At 47.5% G+C, this 19,980-nt stretch overlaps 1 protein-coding gene across 1 annotated transcript in view; it reads right to left on the minus strand.

Moving 5' to 3' along the window:
- The window catches only part of BRME1 (break repair meiotic recombinase recruitment factor 1), an 837,863-nt gene extending 820,323 nt beyond the window's left edge, over positions 1-17,540 (minus strand). The window contains exon 1 of the mRNA XM_069652891.1: positions 17,515-17,540. The gene's annotated coding sequence lies outside the window, so the exon portion shown is untranslated. The remainder of the gene's footprint in view (positions 1-17,514) is intronic.
- Positions 17,541-19,980: the final 2,440 nt, after the last annotated feature.

Here is a 19,980-nt window from a genome sequence, read left to right on the forward strand (position 1 = left end):
TAACAGAAGACTGCGAGGATTCTACCAACACACAATTAGATTTGGGAACAAACTGGGCATTATTAGAGGGCAGCTCTTTAGCCTGAGAGATATCAATCACTGGATCACGATTATTCTCCGCTTCAACTTCAACGGGTGCTTCCGACCCAATCACAGGAGTGACATTTGAAGGCCCGTCATTTGATCTTATGGCTAGATGTTTTTGCTTTTTAACAGTACGCTTATTGTACATAATAGCCTGGTGTACACTACTGGATTTCTTTTTAACAAGAGTGGTCTTCTTTGCTACAGTCGCACCTTGACCCTTAAGATTTCTCTTAGCCTTTGTTTCAGGCAGGGTTTTAATAGGTGTCGTACTCTGCTTGCTTGCACACACTTCACAACGATTCTCCTTCAAAGTGGAGTGAATTAATAGTAATTGGACATCAATTTTGGTTTCTAAGTGTGCACACTTCTCAAGTAACATCGAGAGCAAGTTTTCTAGAGCATTAAACATTTCGTCTGAATTCATGCTGGAATCCACATCATCATTTGCACATGATCCTTCACCATAGTCAGTAATAACATTATGAGAAGTGCTCAGATTCTTCTTATGTGGTGAGGTAGTGTTAAAACTGAATACAGATGGGATATCAACATTGAACCCACCCTCATTCTTCAATACAGGCTTAACATTAGGGACAATGGAAATATCAGGTCCCAATGATAGTGCCATCTTAGTAGGAGGAGTAAAGAACAATGGGGTAGGGATAAGCTCAGCCAGAGATATTTCGCGATCAATGCCCATGCACTCAATGTCCAGTTCATCAAGCTCAGACATAGATATATCAATAGTGCTCTTACCATTATTGTCAGGTTCCCTATGGACAAAAGCATTAGTGCTAACATTTGCTAGTTGGCCACTATTACTCATGGCCCCAAGCATTGCAATATTAGGGTTAGATGTTCTAGCAATACCAGGCACAAAGTCGTTAATGGTGGGGTCAAGGTGACTAGAAATGACTAGAAATGACGCTTGGAGCGGCATTATCACAAACCTTCAGCTCATTCAAATCCACACAGTTAGTGTTATGTTGGGCACAAAAGACATTGCATAGGAGTTTCGCGCTTACACATCCAAGGTCACATGTCAGTTCTGATACCAAATCAACAGATGCCATATTGCGAAGTTCCTTACCAATGGTCGCATGTTGGACATTTGTAGTAAGGGTTGGGGTTTTCGCAAAATAGCCAGTAATAGGGTTTCCCTGGACAACACCTTTTTTTGGACGTGTGATAATCTTCGGGACACATACGCACCTATTGCGCACATTTTTGTGCATAGCTATTTCTTTGTCATAATTGTCCATACCTACTCACCAGTATGACACACAAACAATAGCTGCGGGTCCAATCTCAACCTCAATCTTTTTTCAAATCAAAAAAGCAATGTGAATACAATGTGAAACAAATAAATGAGTAAACAATTCTGATAATACCTATTGTTACCCAACACCACAAGTAGCTCTAAACACACTGAGCACAGGGCACTGAGGAGAATTCACAATTTACAGAAACGAGATACTTAAAATACATAAAGATGTTCAGCAAAGTCTAATCTAAAAAGACATTAAAAAGCAAGCTTTCATACTTTCCTCAACAAATAAAACTGGCAAAAGACAAAACGACATATGGAAAAGTCATATAGTTACAATTGAATCAGGCCACAATACACTCACCCCAAAGCTGCTACAGTCTGGACATGCCTGCAAAATGCACTGATAGCTATAGAACACGAGGGAAACACGGGGGAAAGATAAAAAGAACCTTAGGGCAAGTGGGGTGGCGTTTGCGCTCTTGCAAAGCAGCCAAACAGCACAACAGCACGGCACTTCCGTGCACTTCCCGAATACGCACGGGAATGCGCGTGCACACAGGTAATGTAGTGTGCTTGTGGGTGGGGGGCAGGGCTGTATACGCAAAGCGTTGCTGCAACAGAACAAAAAAGACGTAAGTTGCGTCTTTCACATCTACCAGTGGCACTTCCTCACCAGCTACAACCAGCTTCAACAAGAACATAGAACAAAAGAGCAAGAGTCCCGCACGTGGCAAGAGTCCCAACAAGAGGTCCCATATGATGGAATATTTACTTGTCAATGGAGTTCTATTCCCGAAGTTGCGTTTCGCTGCGACTTCAAGCGCCTGTGCTTCCTCTACAGCATACAGGCATGCAGGGCAGCTTCAAACGCCAATCCAAGCACAAACGAAAAAGTGTCTTCAGCACAACATAACGGCACTTCCGTGCACTTCCCGAATGCGCGCGCGAATGCGCGTGCACACAGGTAATGTAGTGTGCTTGTGGGTGGGGGGCGGGGCTGTAGACGCAAAGTGTTGTTGCAATGGAGTTCGATTCCCAAAGTTGCGTTTCGCTGCGACTTCAAGCGCCTGTGCTTCCTCTCCAGCATACAGGCATGCGGGGCAGCTTCAAACGCCAATCCAAGCACAAACGAAAAAGTGTCTCCAGCACAACAGCACAGCACTTCCGTGCACTTCCCGAATGCTCGAAACTATGTGTCCCTTGGTCTTCGACTATGTTGCCATTTCTTGGTAACTTTTTATCTATGTGCCAAGTACCTTACAGTACTGCGCATAGAGGTCCTTTTGTTTTATGGCCCTAGCCGCCCTCTAAGGATTTTCTGGTGATTGTACAAGTGTGCCTAGGACGAACTGGTGGCAGCAGCTCACTTTAAAAGTATGTTTACTTCGTTTTTATGGACATACCGCGTTTACTGCATTTGGTCCAAGACTGTGGCCAGTGCCGAAAATGGCCATGCCACGAAGCCTTTTGTTCTGTCCTTTCACCATTTTGTCCCTTTAACTTCCCCCAGGTCGAGAGACCAGGTTATTCCTTAGTTTATTCCAGGAAAACTGCATCTTTTGCAGGCTCTTGCATGTCAAGTTAGTGCCCAGGAAGAGGGTTGGAACTGTCTGGTCCCAATCCACACTACTGGTGCCAGTATGCCTGGTAGTCGTGAATGACTGGAACCACAGTGGGCCACAATTGCCCCACGTCTGGCGTGCATGCAAGAGAGCAGATCTTCCATTGGCTATCTGGGATTTGAGCGTGAACCGAATCTTGAAGGCGATCTGCATCCATTACAGATCAATAAAAGTGAAGTTCACACCAAACTTCAATAGGAGCCAAGTATCTTTAACGAGAGAGCAGACTCGAGGAACCGGGGATGACGTGCTAGGAAGGTTTGGCACCCTGACCCCGCTGTTGTCCTGTCAGAACCCTGCTTTTGTCATCAAACCAAGAAGGCCTGCAAGGGTGCTTTGACCCTTTGGAGTAGTGGGAAAAACTACTCTCAGCCTCTCCTACTTACTCACAAACAGCTTCTTCGGATGTGTTCCTGGGCCATCCAGTAAACTGTCCAGCTTGAACCGAGGGTATTGCACAGGAACGCCGCCGTACTGAGTTGATGCTCAAGACTTTGGGAATCGATTGTGTGCTGTCCTGGGCCCCCTCCCACCAAAACTCATTGTCCTACCTCCTCTGGGTTGCGATTTATGAGTGTGCGCCTCACCATGAGCCTTTGAGGCACTGTGTCGCCCCGCTGTGGTGACTGTCGCTGAAAGTGCCTGCAGCTCTGCCCTACCGTGTCCTGAGACGTGCTGCACCGGAACTATCCTTCTCCTTTTCATTCGAGAGCTGAATAAAGACTACTGTCCCGCCAGGGACGATCATCCCGACCCGCAGCTGCTGTCATGATGCCTATCCCCGGGCATCCGGATCAAGCCCATCAGCCCCGGGAGCAGGCATCCAGATATTTAATAAAACCCCAGCAGCCCCGGCTGGGGGCTGTCTGGGTTCAGTCCTAGCGCCTTAGGCGCCAGGTTCATAATAGGAATCAGTCCTGGCGCCATAGGCGCCAGGCTCATAGACTTTGCTTACCTCATGCAGACCATGCTGCAAATGAATCCAAGCCAACATGAGATATGGATGGGACTATTTTATTACAGGGACTATTTTTTACTCGGGTGTGGTTCTAGAGACTTCGTACCTGGAACTACTTTGGAGGCTATTTAAACCACGCCGAACAGCAGCACATGCTTCGCATTATTCTGCATCCAGCAGCGTAACGCTCACCGTGCCTGCACTCAGCATCCAGTCTTCAGCCACGCCCGTCTCGAATACAGAGCTCCTAGCAATAGAAAAAAGAAGCAAAGTTTAGAAAACAGATATTATTTCAATCCTTACCTGAATTCCGGATCCATCACGTCTTCGAACTTGAAGAGGACATTATTCTACACGCGTCGCATCGGCAGCTGCAGCGCCGCGCCATACTCACCAGCCCTCACAAAATTTTTCGATCCGGCGCAGCCTCCATCATTTTCTCCGCCGAATTCCACCATCTAGGGGACAAAGAAACATAAGGTGAGCCGAGAGAGCCAACAAATACAATCTCTCCACCATAGACTTACCTGATTAATAACCGGAGGCATTATTCTGTAACAAACCGCAACTTCTTACACCGCACCTGTAAGGAGAGAGAAACCAGCAATTTAAACACACACATCTTTTGCCGGACAGTGTTTGGTAATACAGACTCTTACCTGAACACCATCAGCTGCCAAAAGACAATCTTCTCTTGGACCCAGCTGCAACACAAGAAGGAATGTACAAGAGTGAACATCGGACATATTGAACTCTTTGAACTTTATACTTACGGGTTCTCGACTGGAACCTCAGAGTCAATATTCACCCGGAACTCTTCCAGCGCCTTCAAACCAGTGAAGTAACTGGTATCTACGCGCCCCTGCATTCAACGCAGGATGGAGAGCTCATCATTTACAAACATAATGTGAGCTTACTGAAAGGGAATATCGGTGGTGATTAGTGGGGAGAACAGTGGGGTGGCTAAATCCCTTTCTCCACTTGCAGGAGAATACTTCTACAGGTAAAGCCGACGAGATTAGGCGGCCCAGTCCAGTCTGTCATCTCTGCACTACGCTTCACGTTGGAGGAGGTCGCAGCTGTCCGGGTCCGATCGACGCCCCTGTGGGAGCCAGGTGAGCGTAACAGAACGCGAAGTCTATCTACAAATTCTCACCCGGGCGTTATGGAAACCTCCGAAACAGACCAACTAGCCGAATTATTAGGGGAACTTAGGGCGGAAGTGCACTCTGCGCGCCAAGAGACTAAAGCCCTCAGGGGAGAACTGATTGTGTGAAAGGAACGCAGAGATGATCTTGCTAGACAACTGCTGCAAAATCAAGCTGGGCAAACACCCCTACTTGGACTCGGGGGAAACCCAGCTCCTGTTTCATCGAGCAATCCTGTGCAAGTAATCCTACCAGGGGCTATTCCTTTAGCTCCACCCGAACACTTTGCTGGGGACCCAAAAAGGTTTGCAGTGTTTATGAATCAATGCCGCTTGCACTTTTTATGCAGACCTGGAGCTTTTCCAAATGACCAAGCCAAAGTAGCCTTTGTACTATCATATCTTAGTGGCAGCGCAGCTGACTGGTCAATTCCACTAGTCAACCAGGATGACACTCTTCTTCGGGATTGTCAGGGTTTTCAAAGAAGCATGGAAAGACTATTCGCCAGACATTCACAGGGACAGGCCCTGGATAAAACTTTTATCCCTTCGACAGGGTAATCAGGATCTGCTAACCTATATTGCAACCTTCAATAGGTTGGTGGTGGAAACCGGATGGCCTGAGGAGAAACTAATTACATTATTTCATCGTGGGCTTCGGGGAGAACTCAAAGATGTTTTGGCTCAAGCTGTGAACTCACCTCAGGATTGCACAGAATATATAGACTTAGTGGTCCAGTTAGACCCCCGACTTCAGAATAGAAAGGCTGATCGAGCTAAGGTCGAGAGTCGGGTATGGGTGAAACCCAATGCTACCCCCAAAGGAACAGATGCATCAGAACCTATGCAGATCGGGGGGGTTAAAGGACCCTTAACTCAAAAGGAAAGAGAAAAGAGACAGCAGATGCAATTGTGCCTGTACTGTGGAACCGCAGGACATTTTCTACGGGATTGCCCTATAAAACCACCCAAGAAAGTAGTGGGAGTTGCTGACAAAAGTCAAATAGAGCCTGATTCGGGAAACGACCACGCCCGACAAGCGTAGAGGTCCGCTTGCCGAGCTTAAAGAAGGACACTCAGACCTCCCACCTAATTATACCAATGGTCCTAATTGATCCAAGGCACGCAGTAAGGGCATACATTTATAGCGGGGCCGTAGGAAACTACATGGACCACGAATTGGCCTCAAGGATGAATCTACCCCTTTGCAAAAAGACCGCTTCGGATGTCATCACCACAGTCGATGGAAATGAAATTGCCTCTGGGCCTGTAACTCATTCCACTACTGAGCTGACACTGTTGGGTCAAGATGGGCATCGAGAAATTATTGTGTTTGATTTAATCAAGGCCCCGCAATTCCAAATAATTCTGGGAATGTCATGGTTGGAAACACACAATCCTTGTATTGATTGGCGAGAGAAGAGAGTGACCTTCCCAGATTGTGCACACACCTGTTACCCGGAAAAAACCTTGAACAAAAGCCTGGCCACCGTTACTAATCCAGTTGTGCAGTTACCTCAGGAATATCAAGAATTTCAGGATGTCTTTCAAAAAGAACAGGCAAATACCTTACCACCTCACAGATCATACAATTGTCAAATGGACCTAGTACCTGGGGCACAACCTCCATGCAGTAGAATCTACGCCCTTACGGAACGCGAAAATCTTCACCTACGACAATATCTGGACCAATACCTTGCTAATGACTTCATTCGTCCATCCAAATCTCCTGCATCCACAGCTCTATTCTTCGTGCCTAAAAAGGAAGGTGACCTTAGAACGTGCATAGACTACCACACATTAAATCAGATTACGGTAAAAAACCGATACCCATTGCCTCTGATCCCCGAATTACTAGACCAAGTAAAGGATGCTTGTATCTAGACTAAGTTAGACCTCCGGGGGGATACCATCTGGTATATGTAAAGAAAAGCGATGAATGTAAGACTGCCTTTCGCACCAAGTACGGGTTAATCGAATACCAGGTGATGCCCTTCGGGTTGTGCAATGCACCAGCAGCCTTCCAGTATTTTATGAACGATGTCCTTCGTGAACTCATTGACGTTTGTGTTGTTGTATACATAGACGATATTCTAGTGTACTCTTCCTCAGAATCAGACCATGTGAAGAACGTTTATGCAGTCCTAGAGAAACTATGCCAGCACAAGTTATACGCAAAATTGGAGAAATGTGTTTTTCATTCTACAGAAGTTGAATTCCTGGGATTTATCCTGACTCCAAAAGGAGTTCGAATGGACTCTCGAAAGGTGGACGCAATCCTCAAGTCGCCATCACCGAGTTCTGTTCAAGGGGTACAAAGGATGCTTGGATTTGCTAATTTCTATCGCCTATTTATTCCTGAATTCTCACATATTGTACACCCCATCACAGCACTTTTGCAAACAAATGTTTTTTGTGGACTGAAGAGGCTGAAAGAGCCTTCCAAGAGCTAAAATCGAAATTCACGTCTGCACCTGTCTTAAAGCATCCATGCCCTGAGCCTCCATACATAGTTGAAACCGATGCATCCAGTTTAGCCATGGGAGCTGTCCTGTCCCAGAAGGATCCTGAAACCGGTCAACTTCATCCAGTAGCATTCTGGTCAAGAAAGTTCTCAGCACCGAATTAAACTATGCGGTTACTGATAAGGAGTTATTAGCCATCAAGTCCGCCTTCAAGGCTTGGCGGCATTATCTTCTCGGTGCCCGGCATACCATCACTATAATCACCGATCACAGGAATCTGCAGTATTTGAAAACAGCCAAGGCCCAATCATCGTGTCAACTTCGGTGAGCATTATTCTTTTCCGAATTCGATTTCGTGATCACTTATCGACCAGGTTGTAAAAACGGCAAGGCAGATGCCCTATCCCGAATAGGGATGGGAGAAGTATATTCGAACCCGGAACTGGTGCCTATAATTTCAGAGCAAAGAATTCTTGGCATAACTACTCTACAGACTCTGCAGGACTGGGTAAAGAAAGGCCAAGATTATTCAGTCATCAATGACCTGCCTTACTATCATGGACGTCTATTTCTACCACACAAGGAACTACAAGAACTAGTCATCTCCAATTATCATGACGCCCTTATGGAAGGACATCCAGGTATCGCAAAAACTGAAGCTAAAATCAAGAGACAATTCTGGTGGCCCACCTGGCGAAAGGACGTAAAGTCATTTGTGATGTCTTGTGGTATCTGCGCCCAAAACAAAAGTCAGAAGAAAAAACCAGCTGGCCTTTTACAACCTTTGGATATTCCACCTACACCATGGCACACCTTGTCTTTAGACTTCATTACAGATCTACCTCCGTGTAATGGATTTAACACCATTCTAGTTATTGTGGATCTTTTTTCCAAAATGGCCCACTTTATTCCTTTAAAAGGATTACCTTCCGCTTCGATTTTGGCCAAGGAATTTCTCGAAAACATTGTTCGAATCCATGGATTTCCTTCGGCATTGGTCTCTGACCGAGGTAGTCAATTCATTTCGCAATTTTGGAAGAAATGCTATTGGCGCAAATCGACGTAAGGCTATCAACCAGTCACCACCCCCAAACTGATGGTCAGACGAAGAGGACCAACCAGACTCTTGAACAATATCTACGTTGTATGCTACACCAAACCGAAAGCAATTGGAAAGATATTTTATGGATTTCCGAATACGCATACAATAACTCCGTACATTCAGGAACCGGACAAAGCCCCTTTTATACCATATATGGACATCATCCTCGAACCTCAGAACTCGATTCGCCTCAACACTTAGAAATGCCTGCAGTGACTCATCTGCATTCTACTATTACACAAGCCTTTAAGGAAGCAATAGAACACTTGAAACAAGCAAAGGAGAAATACAAGAAAAATGCTGATCGACATAGAAGTGAAACTCCACAATACCAGATTGAAGATCAAGTTTGCTGGCTACAAAACACATACCGCTAAAGGGAATTCGAACTTTCAATCCTAGATATTTGGGACCTTACACCATTAAGGCCATTATCAACCCGGTGGCCGTCAAATTGGAATTACCCTCTAATATGCAGATTCATCCTGTTTTTCATGTTTCACTTCCAAAACCAGTTCAACCTGGGACAAGATTAACCAAACCACCTGACCCTATCCTAATAGTTGGAGAACCTGAATTTGAGGTAAAGAATATCCTGGACTCTAAGATGGTTAAATCAAGACTTTTTATTTAATCGACTGGAAGGGTTACGGACCACAAGAAAGGTCATGGGAACCTAGTGACCACATCATGCACCTCGGTTGGTGAAGAAATTCCATTGGAACTTCCCAGACAAACCAGGACCAAGGGGAAGAGCAACTTTAGGAGGGGCCTTGAGGGGGGGTGCTGTCATGATGCCTATCCCCGGGCATCCGGATCAAGCCCATAAGCCCCGGGAGCAGGCATCCAGATATTTAATAAAACCCCAGCAGCCCCAGCTGGGGGCTGTCTGGGTTCAGCCCTGGCGCCTTAGGCGCCAGGCTCATAATAGGAATCAGTCCTGGCGCCATACTTACCTCATGCAGACCATGCTGCAAATGAATCCAAGCCAACGTGAGACCTGGATGGGACTATTTTATTACAGGGACTATTTTTTACTCGGGTGTGGTTCTAGGGACTTCTTACCTGGAACTACTTTGTAGGCTATTTAAACCACGCCCGAACAGCAGCACATGCTTTGCGTTATTTTGCATCCAGCAGCGTAACGCTCACCATGCCTGCAGTCAATATCCAGTCTTCAGCCACGCCCGTCTCGAATCCAGAGCTCTTAGCAATAGAAGAAAGAAGAAGGAAAGGTTAGAAAACAGATATCTCAATCCTTACCTGAATTCCGGATCCATCACGTCTTCGAACTTGAAGAGGACATTATTCTACAAGCGTCGCATTGCCAGCTGCAGCGCCGCGCCATACTCACCAGTCCTCACAGCATTTTTTGATCCGGCGCAGCCTCCATCATTTTCTCAGCAGAATTCCACCATCTAGTGAGCCGAGAGAGCCAACAAATACAATCTCTCCACCATAGACTTACCCGATTAATAACCGGAGGCATTATTCTGTAACAAACCGCAACTTCTTACACCGCACCTGTAAGGAGAGAGAAACCAGCAATTTAAACACACGCATCTTTTGCCGGACAGTGTTTGGTAATACAGACTCTTGCCTGAACACCATCAGCTGCCAAAAGACAATCTTCTCTTGGACCCAGCTGCAACACAAGAAGGAATGTACAAGAGTGAACATCGGACATATTGAACTCTTTGAACTTTATACTTACGGGTTCTCGACTGGAACCTCAGAGTCAATATTCACCCGGAAATCTTCCAGCGCCTTCAAACCAGTGAAGTAACTGGTATCTACGCGCCCCTGCATTCCACACAGGATGGAGAGGTCATCATTTACAAACATAAGGTGAGCTTACTGAAAGTGAATATCGGTGGTGATTAGTGGGAAGAACAGTGGGGTGCCATTACTAAAATCCACGGGTGGCTAAATCCCTTTCTCCACTTGCAGGAGAATACTTCTACGGGTTAAGCAGATGAGATTAGGCGGCCCAGTCCAGTCTGTCATCTCTGCACTACGCTTCACGTTAGAGGAGGTCGCAGCTGTCCGGGTCCGATCGACACCCCTATGGAGCCAGGTGAGCGTAACAGCTGCTGAGAGCCAGAGCAGCCTTAAACTGCAGGGCTAATACCTACGAGCAAAGTGGGCTAGACTGCCAAAGTTTGGTCTGGACTGTGTTGAGGGTCGGTGAGGATTTCATCACTTACCGTGGCTACCTGGCACATCCATCCCTTTTTACCCATGAGATTCCCTTAAAAGAGACTCACCTTGGCTGGGCTAGCCTGCGCTCCCCAGCTATTTCTGAAATCCGAAAGTCGCTCTATCCGCAAGGGTAGACCCTCCTCTGGAAATAGGAACTTATTCTTCATCGCCTCAAGCCCAGTCCTGAGCAGCGACAGCCCCCTGAAGAGAACCTGCTTTTCATATTATGCACAATTACACTCTGAGGTCTAGGCACCTCATTTCGTAGGGCTGGATAACATAAATTAGGTATTGTTGATGAAGAACTGCCTAATCTGATAAATGTGTTGAACTGACCCCTTTCAGTTGCAGGTTGTGGTTATTTTCGCCCCTATCCACAGCATTAGGCTAATCGCAGTATTGTATATATGTTACATACTGAATAAGCGTCTGTGATAATTGTTTTCTTGACAACTGTGGTTTAATCATGTTTTTGTTATAAAGGCCTATAATAAATGTATTTTTGATATACATCTGTCTAATTGTGCAGTTTTAAAATGTGCAGTTGTGCAATTTTCAAAATACAAAACAATATGGGGGGGGCTACCACGGAAAGGCCCACTGTCCACCCCTGCAAAAATTGGAGGGGGATGGTCGCCGGGTCCTGCCCTTGCATTCCCTGTATTGTTTTGTCTTTTAAAACTATTAGGCTCACTATTCAGCTCTGGCCGAATGCTTGGACCAACTATTCTTTTCCTCACCTTCCCCCAAAAACTCAATGTCTCCAGCGCTCTGGTCCTCTCCAGGCTGGACAACTGCAACAGCCTCTTCCTCAATCTGCCCAACTCCTTCACTCCCTTCAACTAATCCAGAACAGGACTGCAAGACTTATCCTTGGCTTCAAGCCGAAGGACTGCGTCTCTCCAGCCCTAAAATATCTCCACTGGCTCCCATTTGCAGCAAGGAATAAGTTCAAGGCCCTCTGCATCATCCACAATGCTTTGTGGTGTCTGGAACCCCTCTTCATCCAACTCTCTCACTCCCTTAATACCTCCCTGCTAGAGCCCTTCGGACGTCTAGCTCTAACTCTCAACAGATCAGACGCGTTTCCAAGCAGAGTGGAAGGTAATCTCTCTCCTCCGCAGGTGCCTCCCTCTGCAATGGCCTCCCTGCCCCTCTCAGACTTGAGCCGGATCTCCTTAAGTTCCGGAAGCTTCTCGAGACCTTCCTTTTTTCTTCTTCCTTCCCTCGACCCCTACCCTGCTAATAACCACATCTGCCTCTTGACTGGCTGCCAGGTTCCTTAAGAGTCTTACAGGGCACCAGGCCCACCTAGACCAGTCTACCCCTGCACTTGGTCTCCCTTAACCCCCTCCAATCCCCCACAGCCTGCATTTGCCCTTCTGGGCCCCTCCCCCCTGCACTAGCCTAGCTGGGCCTGCACCCCTGTAGCCCTTCCAACCCCTTACCTCGAACGTAGCTTGTGGACCTTCCTTCCCCTGCACTCTGCTTCCCCTGGCTCTGTCCACCTGACCTCCCCTGGCACTTGGTTTTTCTCACAGGCCCCCACCATGACCAGCACTCCCCCCTCCTCCGCTCTCCCATGCACTTCTCTTACTGCATTTGCACAACCCGAATGTCACAAGGCCTAGTAAAATCGTAAATTCGGTATTCAGCCAAATAGTAAATTCACTATTCAGTACAGCCGTAGTCTAAGACATACCAACTGTTTCTTGAGGATCCAGTTGCTGATGACTTCTTGATTTTATTTAAATAGGTACCCTTGCATACATGCCAACCCTCCCCATTTAGGCAGGAGACTCCTGACTTTTGAATTGAAAAAATTGCTATTTCTTTTATTTTCTCCAGGCTAAAATACTTAAATCCCCAATGCAATATTATGGGAAAATATCTTTATCCCGCTTTAAGTGGCATAAACTCCTTCCCAGGTGTTCCAGAATGTTGGTATGTATGAATTTCCAATAAACCATTACATAGAATTTTGTGCAATACATAACATATTTTGTTCATTAAACGTGGGGCACAAACAGGGTTGCAAGTGCTCTTTCCAGGCACCTTTAAAATGCATTTATAAAATATATGACATGTTTACTTACCTGTACTGTGTGCAGTCGTGGACCCAGGTCTACCAGCGCCCTGTGCAAAATTAATCGGTCCCTCCCTACCCAAGCAAGTGAGACGTGGCAGACTCATGGACTCTGGTCTGTAACATGAGGAAGCTGTTCTTCAGACAGTATGGCACGTCAGTGTAATTGCCTTCCAGTAGTGTTATTGGGGGCTACACCAGGAAAAAAAGTTGCAAGGCCTGGCATCCACACAGCAGAATTTGTGTAGCGCAAGCCCCCAGCTGTTTGCCCGGCATGGCGTGATTCTTAAATAGGCAATGGCGCTGAGCATCTGTCACTCACTAATAGAAAGTCATTAACACTTTACATGTCAGTGTCAAGTAAAGGGCGCCGCCAGCTCACACAATGTAACAACCTTTGCAGCACAGGGCCCTTTCAGTTGGACGTCTTGGACGTCACTCCAGAGTCCAGTCTCCTTTCTTTCTCCCTTCCAATCCTGGGCCAGTGTAGGTAGTGGTACCTGAGAGACGACCGTGACGTAGACACGTCTCGTGACGTCCCTACACTGGCCCAGGATTGGAAGGGAGAAAGAAAGGAGACCGTTAGATCCGCCTCTGCCAGGTGACTCAGTGTTATGTGCCAGTGTGGTGGTGCTACGAGGAAGGAGTCGCCAATCGCCATTGCCCGGGCCTAGCTGCAGAAGAGAAGGTGCTGCTACTCGAGTCGAGGGAGGCTGTCGTCCAGCAGTGTTTGCGGTCTGCTGCTTACTAACACAGGTAAACTTGGCTATTGTGGGCTTGGGGGCTTTGATGGTGTTTTTTTATTTCCAGTGTTTTTTTGTTTCCAGTGTTTCTAAGCATTTGTCTGCAGGCCTCTGCGTGGAAATGGATGTATTTATTTAAAGGGGGTGTGTAGTCCGCGCTATCCCACTGTAAGCCGCTTCATGGCGCTGGAGGGAGGGGTGAGGAGTGGAAGGGGAGACAGGTTGAGAGGGAGGACAGAGATGGCAGATTTACTATTTTTTATGTAGTCTGTGCTTCCGAAACTAAGGGGTGTGTAACTGTGTGTTTTCGTTTAGTTTTAAATTCATTGTAGAGTTTAGGCTGATGTGTCCTGAACTGCCTGCCTCCTTGACTGTTTATCTTTGCTGGGCCTCGACATAGCTACTGCTGTGGGGATCAAATGGGACACGTAGGTGGTTGGCCTCTTTATTGACGGAAGTGTGCAGCTGCAGCCACCGCGCAGATCCGTACTTGGAGTCTTTGTGTGGTGGAATTTCGGAATTAGCGGATTTCGGTGGGTGATGCTTAACTATGGGGCTTGCCCAGGTGTTAAAAGCAGTGCAGTCAGTGCCCATCTAGTGATTATTCTTTCTTCTCTGGGGGCGCTGGGAGAAGTCTAGCCTCTCTGCTCACTCAGTGCTCGGCCATAGGGCCTCCCACCCATTCGCTGCTTGGCCTCTCGGTGCCTCTCCTCTGGTGTGGTGAACTCTGGAAGGCCTCAGCAGTCAGTTTTGTGATTCGTGTCTAATTTGTAATGCGTGCCCTGGGCTGGATGTAGTGACGGCTGCCCGTTTGATATGCTGCGTGGCCAGGCCCTGGCTGGGGAAGAGTACTCTATAGAGTTGTCTTATGGTTATTGCGGCCCTGATTCAGAGGCAGATCCAATGGTCGCCAGGCAGAGGGACCATCCCTGGCACAGTGAGTCAGAGGCTCTGGGCCCAGCTCAGAGGGGGAGTTCATGGACCGCAGTAGTGCGATGCCACCAGGGGCCCACTTCGTTGCCTCTGTGTCTCTCTATCTGTGTTTGTTTCTCTTTCTTTCTCGTCCTGTCCGCCTTCTTCTCCCTTCCCCTCCATCTTGTTCATCTGTTTCTCTACAATCCTCTCACCTGCATTCTTATCTCATCCCATCGCCCTTCCCCTTTACCCACGACTTCCTCTTCCATCCTATGTTCTGTCTTTCTTTCTCTTAACTCACTTTATATAATCTTTCTCACTCCCTCTCCTAGACTCCGTTTTTCCTTATTCTTTTCTCCTTCGTTCTCATCCCTCCATCCCACTTCTCACTTGCCCCTCCTGTTCCTCTTTCTCATCGTCCTTCTCTAGTATCCATCATTACCTCTCTCACCTTTCATCGTATTCCCCTCATCCCCCCTCTCATCCGCCTCAAAAGCACTCTTTGCCCCGCTTTGTTTTTCTTTTTCGTTCCACCTAGCTTGCTCTCTTTCACACCTCACTCCACAGCCCCCTCCCCTTTCTTCCCCCGTGGATCTTGCACCAATCTTGTTTGAAATGATTGGCACAAGACAAGCAATGCCATACCTGATATAACTAGAACACATCTCCCCTTTCTTCCCCCATGGATCTTGCACCAATATGCTGAGTGTATCTGGTTTGAAATGATTGGCACGAGACAAGCAATGCCACGCCTGATATAACTAGAACACATCTCACGTATATATCTGTTGCAAAGAGCTAGAAACTCAGAGGCTACAACCAAAAGGCTAGCTAGCCTCGAGTCCAGACAGTCCCGACATTAGCATTGCCCAGATCTTTTCCAAATCTAGCAACACCCCTGTCTGAAAGGGTGGACTTGTGGGGATGGATGGGCCTCTGTGAAACGTGACTATTTAGGGATCAAACACGTGACTCGCCACCCTAACTTGCTTTTGAGATTCAATGGGTGTACAAGGGCATCATGCGCATGGTGCAGAAGTTGCTACCCTGGGTTGCTGCTTGTCAACCCTTCACCCCCCCCAATGGAGCATAATCGGGACACTGATAAACTAAAGAGAAATCTGCTTTTGTCTTTTTTCAAATGTTACTGTCTGTGGTCAAAGTTGAAAGTCATTAATTTGAGCTTCAGGAGGGGTCCGAGAGAGATTCAAAGTTCTGAAAGGTAAAGCTCGACTGGAGCGTAACTGACCCCTAGGTAACTGTAATAAAGACAGGTCGTCTTGTGTCGGAAGCGGCCTCCATACGCTCATACGCGAGCACGTACGTGAGGTGCGGCTTGACACACCCCTGTAGGTCCTTTTCTCTAAACCTCAGTGGAGCGAGGTGGTAGCCGTGTGAGCGTGGAGCAAGCGCGGAGCGGAATGTGGCCAGGTGGCCGATACGGCTTGGATTCGGGGCTCGTGTGGATCCTCTAAGGTGCTGTTCTGGTTGCTTGGCAAACACTGCAGTGGAGCGGGGCTGCAGAACCGCGAGGACGTAGTTGAGCCGCAGTTGAGCGGTAGCTGAGTTCCCTAAATATACTGGGGAACAGTGTTGTGGCCGGCCCTACCAGGCAGTAGACCAGACGGGGCGTAGGGAGTTTATGAGCCCGGGTTGACCTTGGGGGTGGAATCCCGCGGCCGGACTGTGGCTGGTTGGGTTGCAGGCCACTCAGGTCGTGGCTACAAATTACTGCTCCCTACGACTCTTTTTCAAACGCCAGTTGTCTGGCACATAAATATACTCTTTGGGGTGCCGGAGGTGGTCTCGCGCAGCGAAATATTGCACACGCTGGGTGGAGGTACGGTCTGACATGGCTGTTAGTTCTCCTTGCCCCTATTTAGTAGCGGCGTGCACCTCTGTAGTGTCTTGTTTACACATGAGATATAGGTGAAGCTAATCAGTGCCATGAAGAACGGACACTAGACACTAGACACGGGAGAGGAAGTACTCAAGTGCCGGGACTAATATTTGGCGTAGCCTTAAGTACAGGACTATAACTACAAAACGCGATCTGAGTCCTGGCCGTTTGCCTGGTTGGCTGAGTGATTGTTGGTGGTCCCGAGTAACTTCCCACTGGTGAAACTTTGGTGCACAGGGTTTGTCTGTCCACAACCTTGGAGATGAATAGGGGGTAGATAGTAACATCGAACCTAGCCGAGTGAGGCTATCTAGCCCAATATAGCAAATAAATAGTGCAATACACTAACAGTGCGGAGCTAGGTGTATCTACCGGAACAGTTAGTGCACTATTATTAACCCTAACGGATAATATCTGGAGATTGTGGGCTGTAGCCTTTGATCCAGAGAGAGAACAACAACAGTATACTTGCTGGAAAATAAAGTGGATTGAACCCTGCTAATTGTGAGTTGTCGAAGCGAGTGGTTTGGGTACTCGTAGAGAGTCCTCTTGAGACGTCTCTAATGCAATCAGATAGGAACCTGAACCATCCTGTGTACAACTTAAGGAAGACCAAGTCAAGAACAGTTGCTTGGGGTCCCGCTAACAAGAAGGCTGAGATGGATAATCCGATGCCCAAAGTAAAAGCAAATAAAAGCTCTTCGAACAATCAAGGTGTGATTACTTCCTTCTTTCCCCCACGAGTAATAAAGACAACTTCATAAAAAATAGCTTTTGTCCCTAACGTTTGCCATTGTGCACTTGTTACCACAATTAACTCCACCCACCCAAAGCTCCGCCTCCATGACCCGCCCACCTAGGGCCCTGTGTCAGGTGCTGCCCACAGAATCTGCCACTGGCTGGAGTAAGCCCTTTTGTCTTCCTGAGTCGAACACTGACCACTCTAGAAGCTCCTGACTGAAATACACCGGGCTTTATTCACACGTTTCCCTCAGAAGGCCGCCGCGACTTACTAACCGTGCCTCTCTGCCTCAGAATTCCCGCCTAGTGACTGACGAGCGCCGCACGCAGAGGACGCGCATGCGCGCTCCGCTACTTACGCATGCGCTCTCCGCTACTTACTAACCGTGCGTCTCTGCCTCAGCATTCCCGCCTAGTGAATGACGAGCGCCGCACGCAGAGGACGCGCATGCGCGCTCCACTACTTACTAACCGTGCCTCTCTGCCTCAGCATTCCCGCCTAGTGACGACTCGAGCGCCGCAAGGCACGCAGAGGACGCGCATGCGCGCATGTCTGGGAGGCAACCATTAGAGGAACGGCCGTGACAACGTGCCGCCGTCATGTTCCGTTCAATGCAACAGATATTTAAGCGTGGCAAGAGCGCGTGATCAATTGGCACGGCAAGATAGAACCCTCGTGCGTGACAGCTGACGCACGCACGCAGGCACGCGCGCAGACCAGGCCTTCTGTTATGATTGACATTTATGAATTAATGATAATTCATTTAATTAAAGCAGATGTTAGTTTATTGCAATATTCACATGTTATTATAGGTATGTAGATGGTTAAATGCTTGACATGTTGTTAAGCAACATTGTGAGCTCATTAGGTTCTGATTGAGAATGTTTACTACGTTATGTCATTCTGGAAAAAGTCGAAACTGGACTGTGCCTGCTGTCGCATATGGTTGTTCTAATAAAAACTTGTTAAACCAGATAAAAGGCATGGATACTTACTCAACATTGGCAACGAGGATTCTTCAGACAGCCCTCTCCTGCTCGTCAAGGCGGGAAATTCCTTAAGGTCAGGAGGCATATGTGGGTTTGGAGGGCCATCGACACATCGTGTCATTTACCAGTGTACCCGGCGTGCTCTGTGAAAGGCTGAGCACAGTCCGGAATCCAGCGGCCCCTGCCGGCCGCACGCCGCGCACTGCCGCGAGCCACTGCTCCTGCCTCCTTGTGCTCAGGCCTCCGGCACCGACACATCGCTCCTCCGGAGCGCTCATCGAGCCCAGCACTGGCCAGGCGCCCTACAAACTCGGACAGCCCTCCCCTTCCCCAAACCGCGCTCGAGCCGCGGCCCTCACCCATAGTTACATTTGCTCATGATCGCGCTCCAAGGGGCATGGCCAACGCACGCTACGCGATGAGCGCTGCCAGGGCTTCCTTCAGCATGATAGCCTTTGTTATGCCAGTTGCCTAGCAACACTCACCAGAAAGGCCCAGCACCAGTGTTACAGAGAGCATTCCTGCGAGAGACAATCACTCCCACATTCTGGGAGATTTTCAGGCATTACTGTGTTTATTGAGGCTGGCCAGCAGGGCACATTAGGACCGTGCATGACACAGAGTTGCACTACGGATTAATCCAAAGAAACTACAGCGCAACAATTGAAAAGTAGAAGGCAATACATTGTCTCAGACATGGCAGCAACAATACCCCCACCCATGTCATTTTTAATTGAACCTGGCCGTCCGCCTATTAGGTGGGATAGGTGGAAAGACATTTTTGAGAACTATCTTGTGGCCATCAGAGGAAATAGGTTCAGTTCAGCTAGGAAAAAAGTGTTACTGCTCCATAACTTGGGACATGAAGGACGCAGCATTTTTGATGGACAATCCAGAACCCAAGCAGCAGAAGCAGGAAATGCAGATGAATATGCCACGGACCTAAAACAATTGTAAGAGCATTTTGAACAACAAAAAAAAATGTAACATTCGAAAGGCATACGTTTTTTCTATGCACACAAGAATCATCTGAATCAGTTGAGTCCTATATTGCCTCTTTAAGGACATTGAGTCATGTGACTCTGAGTTATTGAATGACTCACTCATAAGAGACCAACTCGTGAGATGCACGAACAATGGGAGGATTCAGGAAAAACTGCTGGCCAAAGACATTAAGTTGGAAGAAGCAATCGAATTGGCCACAAGTATAGAACAGACCACTCAATATATTAAGGAGTTAAAGGTCGATAAGCAGATCCCTCAAGCCGTATGTGCGGTTGGTCAAAGGAAGAAACCAAATTTCATTGCAAACAGAAGGGAAATGTGGAACTCAAGATGCACTAGATGTGGCAGTCCAAAGCATGGTCCGAATTATCCTACCTGTACAGCAAAGTTTTCCGAGTGTTTTAGATGTAAAGGAAAAGGACATTTTGCCAATGCAAGCAAGAATTCATCCATCAATCTGGTGGAACCGAGACAAAACAATGTGGTAACATACCAGATGACATGTAATGCACCAGAAATGACAGCCACGCAAGAAACTGCTCCGAGACATGTCTTTGAAATTTCGGCTGTCGTGGGTGAACAGAAAGGGCCTGTGGATGAATTTGAAATCGAGGGATTCAAGATGATGATGAAAGTTGATACATGCTCGCCATGGACCATCATATCGAGAGAAACTCTGAATAAGGTACTAGGGAAAGACCAATATTCAGTCTAACCGACTGAGGTCCATCCCTGTGGTTATGTCAA

Source organism: Ambystoma mexicanum, chromosome 3q, assembly GCF_040938575.1.
Source record: "Ambystoma mexicanum isolate Mex_15411 chromosome 3q, UKY_AmexF1_1, whole genome shotgun sequence".
NCBI lineage: Eukaryota > Metazoa > Chordata > Amphibia > Caudata > Ambystomatidae > Ambystoma > Ambystoma mexicanum.